The sequence below is a fragment of the Pollicipes pollicipes genome, unplaced genomic scaffold, assembly GCF_011947565.3.
Source record: "Pollicipes pollicipes isolate AB1234 unplaced genomic scaffold, Ppol_2.1 Scaffold_4740;HRSCAF=5597_pilon_pilon_pilon, whole genome shotgun sequence".
Classification (NCBI taxonomy): Eukaryota; Metazoa; Arthropoda; class Thecostraca; order Pollicipedomorpha; family Pollicipedidae; genus Pollicipes; species Pollicipes pollicipes.
In genome coordinates this window covers 13012783-13022216 of record NW_023596545.1, presented here as the reverse complement: position 1 = coordinate 13022216, position 9434 = coordinate 13012783, and the positions used below count along the sequence as shown (strand labels likewise).

General features: G+C 50.1%; 1 pseudogene; it reads right to left on the bottom strand.

The window, feature by feature from the left end:
* On the bottom strand, window positions 1-7808 carry LOC119097940 (uncharacterized; annotated as a pseudogene).
* Window positions 7809-9434: the final 1626 nt, after the last annotated feature.

Genomic DNA, 9434 nt, shown 5'->3' with positions numbered 1-9434 from the left:
ATATTTTGTGCAGGTTTGTTCTTGATGAGTCATGTAGGAGTCACGACGTGCTTTTTTATCTTTACTCTCTTCGCAGATCCTAACTATTGCTGACCAAGGTAGGAAAAAACGCATTGTATTTCAAACTCCGAGCAATTAATTTGAGGGGGTCCGGTGGTGGTAATCTAACCAGAGCCGCTCACTTGAAAGTACTTGATTTTTGACTATGTGCGATTCGATCACCTCGTTCAGCATCGTTGCCTTCTGATCCTCGAGTTGAGTTCAAGAACTCTTACGACTTCGCTGCCACTGGGCTGTTGTGCTGTTATTATAAGGTCTTGGCTACCACACGTCGCGTACCCGTGGCGGTGTATGATGGTTGCCTTTGGTATTTCGCGGACCCAGCAGCCCAGCGAGAAAACGTCTCTCATTTTGTAGCTTTGCAGCAGATTTTCTCCACCATTGGCGTTTTTAGATCCACCGGAATAAGTGCGCGTGCCGGGCGACTAGAATGCATCGCGCGGGCGTGCGCACGTCCATGCAGATGACAGCGGCGCGGGGCTCAGTCGTAGTCGGACCCGATGGTGATGCTGATCTCGTCCGACACGATCTGCGTCATGTGGTACCACATGTTGGTGTCCAGCACAACTGAAACAGTCAGACCAGAGCGCCGCTCAGTGCTGGTAGTGGCAGCGGGGCTCGACAGCCGCTGCCGGCGAGGCGTACCGGTTCTCATGCTCAGTACTGCAGCGGACAGCTGGGACAATGGGCTGCAGATAACGAGGCGGTCGTCGACTTTGCTGACGGGGGTTGGGAGGGACGAGGAGAATCAGAACTGGTGCAGCTGTGGATACTGGACCGTGAGTTCAAAGCGTCAGTAGTCGGGGTTCGGTTTATCGGATCGACAACATAATCAAACGCCCCAGGGATGTTCCAAGGCCCCAGGTTTTCGACTGGCACAGACGCAGCTGGAGGTCGGTTTTACCTAGTGAACGGCCCATGAAATACTTTGTTGAGCAGCGCCGGTGGAACCTGCCTTGAATGTGGAAAACAATCCCTCATTTTTTACATTTACATCACCATGCAGTTGACCACCATGATCGGCCAGAAGTGGTAAAAAGCGAGGTAACCCGTCGCTAAGCCCATTGATTATGCACACTGCGGCAGAACATTCCTTGCTTCATAGCATGTGACTTACCTGCTGCCAATGGTTCCAACGTCATTATCCCACTTCCTAATCTCTCCCCCGCTGAAGGTGACCTGCCCAATGTGGCCTCACCCACTGATCTCCCCCTGGTTGACAGCGACCTGAGCAACGGGACCTCACCCACTGATCTCCCCCTGGTTGACAGTGACCTGAGCAATGGGACCTCACTCACTGATCTCCCCCTGGTTGACAGTGACCTGAGCAATGGGACCTCACCCACTGATCTCCCCCTGGTTGACAGTGACCTGAGCAATGGGACCTCACCCACTGATCTCCCCCTGGTTGACAGCGACCTGAGCAATGGGACCACTTCCACCCACTGATCTCCCCATGGTTGACCGTGACCTGAGCAATGGGACCTCACCCACTGAGTCTCCCCCTGTGTTGACAGTGGACCTGAGCAATGGGGACCTCACCCAACTGAATCTCCCCCCTGGTTGACCGCGACCTGGAGCAACGGGACCCCTCACCCACTGATCTCCCCCTGGTTGGACAGTGACCTGAGTAATGGGACCGTCACTCACTGAATCTCCCCCTGGTTGACAGCGACCATGAGGCAATGGGAACCTCACCCACTTGCATACTCCCCGGGTTGACAGTGACCTGAGAGAGCAATGGGACCCTTCACCCACTGATCTCCCCTGGTTGACAGTGACCTGAAGCAATGTGGACCTCACCCAGATCTGCCTCTCCCCCCTGGTTGACAAGCGACCGGGAGCAACGGACCTCACCCACTGATCTCCCTCTGGTTGACAGTGACCTGAGTAATGGGACCTCACTCACTGATCTCCCCCTGGTTGACAGCGACCTGAGCAATGGGACCTCACCCACTGATCTCCCCCTGGTTAACAGTGACCTGACTAATTGGACCTCACCCACTGATCTCCCCCTGGTTGACAGTGACCTGAGTAATGGGACCTCACCCACTGATCTCCCCCTGGTTGACAGTGACCTCAGTAATGGGACCTCACTCGCTGATCTCCCCCTGGTTGACAGTGACCTCAGTAATGGGACCTCACTCACTGATCTCCCCCTGGTTGACAGTGGACCTGCCCAATGTGGCCTCACTCACTGCTCTCCCCCTGGTTGACAGTGACCTCAGTAATGGGACCTCACTCGCTGATCTCCCCCTGGTTGACAGTGACCTCAGTAATGGGACCTCACTCACTGATCTCCCCCTGGTTGACAGTGACCTGCCCAATGTGGCCTCACTCACTGCTCTCCCCCTGGTTGACAGTGACCTGCCCAATGTGGCCTCACTCACTGATCTCCCCCTGGTTGACAGTGACCTGTCCAATGTGGCCTCACTCACTGATCTCCCCCTGGTTGACAGTGACCTGAGTAATGGGGCCTCACTCACTGATCTCGCCCTGGTTGACAGTGACCTGAGTAATGGGACCTCACTCACTGATCTCCCCCTGGTTGACAGTGACCTGCCCAATGTGGCCTCACTCACTGCTCTCCCCCTGGTTGACAGTGACCTGCCCAATGTGGCCTTACTCACTGATCTCCCCCTGGTTGACAGTGACCTGAGCAATGGGACCTCACCCACTGGTCTCCCCCTGGTTAACAGTGACCTGACTAATTGGACCTCACCCACTGATCTCCCCCTGGTTGACAGTGACCTGAGTAATGGGACCTCACTCACTGATCTCCCCCTGGTTGACAGTGACCTCAGTAATGGGACCTCACCCACTGATCTCCCCCTGGTTGACAGTGACCTCAGTAATGTGGCCTCACTCACTGATCTCCCCCTGGTTAACAGTGACCTGAGTAATGGAACCTCACTCACTGATCTCCCTCTGGTTGACACTGACCTCAGTAATGGGACCTCACTCACTGATCTCCCCCTGGTTGACAGTGACCTGAGCAATGGGACCTCACTCACTGATCTCCCTCTGGTTGACAGTGACCTGAGCAATGGGACCTCACTCACTGATCTCCCCCTGGTTGACGGTGACCTGAGCAATGGGACCTTACTCACTGATCTCCCCCTGGTTGATGGTGACCTGAGCAATGGGACCTCACTCACTGATCTCCCCCTGGTTGACGGTGACCTGAGCAATGGGACCTCACTCGCTGATCTCCCCCTGGTTGACGGTGACCTGAGCGATGGGACCTTACTCACTGATCTCCCCGTGGTTGATGGTGACCTGAGCAATGGGACCTCACTCTCTGATCTCCCCCTGGTTGACGGTGACCTGAGCAATGGGACCTCACTCACTGATCTCCCCCTGGTTGATGGTGACCTGAGCAATGGGACCTCACCCACTGATCTCCCCCTGGTCGATGGTGACCTGAACAATGGGACCGTACTCACTGATCTCCCCCTGGTTGACGGTGACGTCCATGCTGCGGCAGACAGACAGACACTCGCGTGGGGGCTCCAGCGTCCACATCTTGCGGCCATGCAGCTGCGCCTGCCACGACGGGTGCTTCACGTGGTCAATCTGCAGTGAAACGGCGCCGGAGGACGTTAGACCTGCAACGTGAACGGCCGACAACAATGAGGCGACATTATAAAGAACGGAACACGCCTCCATACTCCGGCAAAAAACAGTTTACAAATGTGGGTTTAGCTCGCAGTTTCACAGGTCAAGACGTCATGAAAAATTCAAGCCTTCTCTTTGTTTTTGTATTTCTGCTCAACGAGTTTCGACACTTAATCCGTGTCATGCTTCTCTGCGCATTGATAGCAGTGGTCCGAGCGGGCTGAGGTTCTCTGACGCCCTGTGCCATAGAGACTGACAGCTTGTAACCTGGAAAGATCCACGGGATATATTGATCAGTTGCATGTTACCACACGGCATCTAAATAGGTCGATATTTCAACAGGCTAAACACCTTAATTTTTGGGCATGTCATTCCAAACAATAAGAAGAGGAGACAGTTATTCTGCGCAGCAATGTTGCATAAAGTCATGAGATCTATCAACGCAAACATTGGTGGGCTCTACAAGCCTATCAACCAATCAGAAGCGAGATGCAGATGAGACCCCTCTCGCCCTTGGCTGATCCCTTCCCGCGACAGTATTTATGGACCTGATTGAAACGATGGTCCGATGATGACCTGCCAGGATCCCAAGGTCCACAACCAGGCATATAGATAGCATTCTCCAAAGATGGACCATGAACCACATGCTTCCGACAAGTTTCCGCTTTTGCTAACGACTTGCGCCCAATCCCGTCCTTTACTGTGAGAAGTTCTGGCCATTATGATCACTGACACCGTTTATTGACAGCAAAAGGTGACAGAACAATGATGACGACAGCACAAAATGTTCTCCACTGCATGTTTAAAACCTACGGCGTAAACCATAACGTATGAAAGTATCCATTTTCTCTTCCTTAAGCACACACGAAGTGTTTCGGGTCACCCTTACAGCCCATAAGGACGATCAGCCTAGGAAAAAGCCCAACAAAACAAGTCAGAGGCATGGACATGCCGAACAACTTTCTCTTTGACATTAGATATCCACACTTGTTAAGCCTATTAAGCCTATTAAAATTATTAAACTGAGCGGAATTTATGAAGCTAATGAATTTTGCCACCTCCGTGGTCTTGGGGAAAGATGCTGGATTCGTAATCCAGCGGCACTGGCTACGAGTCCCAGAGTGGGCGCATTGTTCAACCCGACTGAAATGGAAAGGCCAGCTGGCAACAAGCCAACGAGGTTCAACCCATACCCGAGGCGGCCGTGTCGCAGCATTGTGCGGCACGTAAAACCCTCCGCATTCCTGTCTGGCGAAAGGGTGGAGGCAAAATTAGCTGTTGAACTGGACGGCACGCTTGGGTGGTGGGTTCGGGGTATACGCAACAAGCTATGCTAAGCAGGTACTCTGAATCCGAAGTCACCCATATAAACCATTCGGAATAAATTTTAAAGAATGAGACTTAGTAGAGCTGATAAAACTTGGTTAAGCTTATTACTTAACCCATTAAGTTTAGCGAAATTCATTAAGCTAATTTAATGTTATTAGACTCATTAAGCTTACAAATTTAGCAAAGTTTATGAAACCTATGCTTACCATGGACCTATCCCAAGAATTGGACATGCTTTATCACCCGTTCTAGGCAATGAAGAAGTTCGCCTGGAATGGATCCACCTAATGCTGACAACGTGACCTCTGTTTCCATTCCATTTATTGACAGCACATTGACAGGAAGAGAAAATGCATCTCATAAACCTACTGAGCTGCCAATTCGTGGCATCACAGAGCGGTACAACGCTTTCAAATGGCCACCAAAATATGGCTCAGACTCGTCAAAAGATCTTTCGTTTAACGCATGATGCAACATTTGCAGTTGAGGTCTGGCTGGTTGTTGTTGCGCTCAGCAGTTGTTCATCCCTACAGCTTGTGACACCTGCCAGGTTGATACCTTGCGGCTTATCGGAAAAAGCAGCAGAGAGCGATCGTTAAAAAAGACACGTTAGGCGTTCAAGACAAGTCCAAGAGGCAAGAATCCTCCGGCCATTGCTCCTTATGGATTTCGCCATTGTATCGTAACCACCGATCTTTGTATAAAAATGCCCCTACTATGGCAAAGACGTTGCAAACTGAATTTTACGAAGTCAATAGAAACACAGAACTCTTAGCCCATTCACAACATTCAGAACCCTTCCCGACGCCCAGTCGCCTCTGTGCCATACAAGACGGCATAGTACTCAAACAAGACATGCACAATAGCATACAGACGTCTGCACCCACACCCCTGCACAATCACTCGCCCATTGCCCTCCCTCACACCGGCGGCCATGAAGTACACAGACGTCTCACACGCAGACTCACGCACACACCCGCGGAGACGCATGCGCAGCAGGCTGACTAAACTTACACTGCACCGTAACTGACTTCAGCTACTGATCGCATTGTTTGTTTCCTGTGATAGTCCACACAAATTAAAAATACGTCACGAACCGCGACTGACTTGTAGGATTACGGAATTGCTTAGCTCGAGTGATGGTGTGGACAATTTTACCATATTAGATACGCGCAAGCTGTAAGTATTGTCCAGTTGCACTGACGACGTTTTATTTAAAGAATTCGTAAGCTGTTTCGACCGATATGTGGCATGCGTATATACCCATCATTGAGGACTGTTATACTCGTCAACAAAACTGCCAAACGTCTTGCATTCTGACTTTGTTTTGCTGGTCCTTACCATCTCTGATGAAGGACCGCACCAGAAATAGGATGTTTCATGTACAACTATCAATACCAAAGTAGCAAAACGCAAGCATGCATATATATATATATATATATATATATATATATATATATGATGTGTGTATACATGTATATGCTATATGTGTACATTTGCGTGGGTATGTATGTGTAATAGATCTTTCAGATTGAGCAAAGGAACATCATTTCTGCTCATTGTTATACTGGCATTTTTGCGCTTATATTAAATTTATCCAGCATGGCTGCCGCAATACCGGACAGTCGATACAGGGCGGTCTCTTAAGTAGGCTTAGTAGGAAGTGTTTTAAGGATGGGCTGCTTGGGATGGTAATTGTCCATGATTATTATCATGCTACGGCTGCCCAAAACAAAAAAATCTGGGTTTCCTTCTTGGATCAAAGTTAGGAGGGTTCATCGGAGATTTAGGGTCTGTCTCTGTATGCGACGCCCATAGACGTAATGTTAAATTCCACTAGGGTGGCGGAGTCCTTTGCTATATGTGTCAAACACATGTTGCAAAGGGACAACAGTGACTGTGCAACTAACATGCAAATGTGCGCCGAATCCGGGCGTGCCCATGAAGATCCAGTCGAGTCGGCTCAACTCGGCCGTCTCCGGCAGGAAGTAAGGCCGGGTGTAGTGGCGGCGCAGTTCGTTCCCCGCCGCCGAGTCCGCAGCTAGACCTGCCCAGCAGAAGGTCTTGGGCTCGAATCTTCCGGTGGATGAATATTTCGGTTTGGCCCTAAGCAGCGCTAAATTGGCAACGTTGCCGCGTTAACCATGCATTATGCGCCCACGAAGTGTTCACCGAAGCATTTACTGACACACATGAGGCACACTTAAGGTGCATACAGATGCTTCCAATATCCGACGCATCAGTCAGCATAACGTTGAAACAGACCTGTAACAGCAATTTCCTTACCTTGTTGGTGTATTTTTCCCCAATTCAGGATACTAATAATAAAGCGTGCAGCTGTATCTCAGAAGGAACATCCACTGGAAATCCCACAACCACAGATTTTGTTCTGCAAACCACTAAGCTACGTGTCCCTCAGGCTTGAATTCTAAAGTAAAAACAGGGCTTAGCCTGAGCTGCCGTGCAGAACTGGCCGCACGGCCGCGGTCAGCCCCGCCGGCGCCGCTGCGGTGGCGAAGGTGACCCTTACCAGCCGATGTACCACGGCTCCTCGCCCTTCTGCATGTTGGCCCGGGCCGCCGACATGGAGAACACGTCACTCAGGCCGTCGAAGTCAGTCCTGCAGCACGGAGAGCGGCACATGAGCGTCCGCGAGTCGACGGCGGACGGAGCGGCTGCCGTTTTGCGGCGCGGTGTGTTTCAGGCTGGGGCCGAGGCCATTTTTGGAGTGTTTGGAGTCGTCAGCCGTGAACATGTGGGGGTGTGACGTGAAGGGGCTATGGCACTGACGTTTGAAACATTACGGGACTGGGCCTTGCTGCTGCGGGAAAGATGAAAGCCGTTCAATTCAGAAACAGCTGAGACGCATGTGTACAACCGAACGACATATCAATGTTTTACACCACCAGTGTGAAAATCCAGGCGAGGCTAAACAAGGTTATGTCGTTGATATGGGGTAGGTCACTCATGTGGGCTGATACCGTAGGTAAAGACAGAGGAAGTGACGGTCAAACTACCACCGGTTCCTGTCCCTGATCTGAACTATTCTGAGGTCTGCTCCAAAGCGTTCCACCATCGAGCGCATCCCGACGACTTCAGATGCTGAGCTGACCAGGACAATGCCGGGTGTCAGGAGATATGCTGTGTCACGAAAATCTGCCTACCTACCTATCATCCTACCTGCATGCCAGAGGGGAGCGTAAGCACGTGAGCGCACCAAGTTGCGTTGTGCGGTGTACGGAGTTTCCAGGCACCCAGTGAAACAGACGTCGTAATCGTGCTGCGTGCCGCTACGCGGACGTCGCTGGCCGTTGTTTATGCTTATGCTTAATCATCGTTGTTTCATTAGGTCCTTATCCCGCCTATGTATTCAAATATGATAGTCTACGAATTGGACAATACTATCCTTCCCGTTCTTTTGAGACTTGTGCCGGAGCCAACAATCGAACAGCTGTGGACTGTTCCACATGTACGCACAGGTGTATTCTCGATAGGACTGTCATGCCAGAATCTATCCTTAGCAGTTTTGCATGGCCTGGTTAAGATACCACGTTACCTTCATACCACGTTGAATTATATTTCTTGGTCCCGCAACCATGAAAACGTGTTGCCTTTTCAGTACTTTGAGGCATCAGCTCGGCGTGGCCACAGCATAGAACTACAAATAAGCGAAATAGCTCTGAGGAGCTAACACCACTCTTGCTCACTTATTCGACGCCAAAGTTCCGGTCAGTCAATGCTATGCTTCATTTGCGAGTGAATTAACTCTGACTATCTTATTGCGGTGTCATAATGACTTTCCATGTTTACCCAAGCGGTTTTTGCAAGCGCATTCAAAACGTCGGAGCCTGGCGCTCTGGCACTGGTTAAGTTTATCGGGGGGTTGATGGCATACGTTTTGTCAAAGCTTGAGTTCACCACATCATCCAGAGTCAGCTCCAGGACAGGTGTTTGGAAGACAAGTTTGAATGAAACACGGCCTGCTGAAGGCGGTTGTCTCGTCCAATGTTTTTTGACTGCACCCGACAGGTGTTTGACCGAAGTGAGGTGTAGCGAAGACTATATATATATATATATATATATATATATATATATATATATATATATATTATATATATATATATATATATATATATGTATATATGTATATATATATACATATATATGTATATGTATATATATATATATATATATACATATTATTTGGAATAGCCGTCCAGTAGCATCGTTTTTTTCCAACCCACAGGATCATGTAAATCGAGAATGACCACACCTTAAAGGCGTATACGCTATATGCACACGAACAAGGGCGGCGTCAGTCAGTACCGGTAGGAGGCGAATATTGCGGATGGACTTCATCCCAAATGGCAATTTTCGTGCAATCGTCATCGTTTGGCATAAAAGCCCATGCACAAAGCACTTCGGTC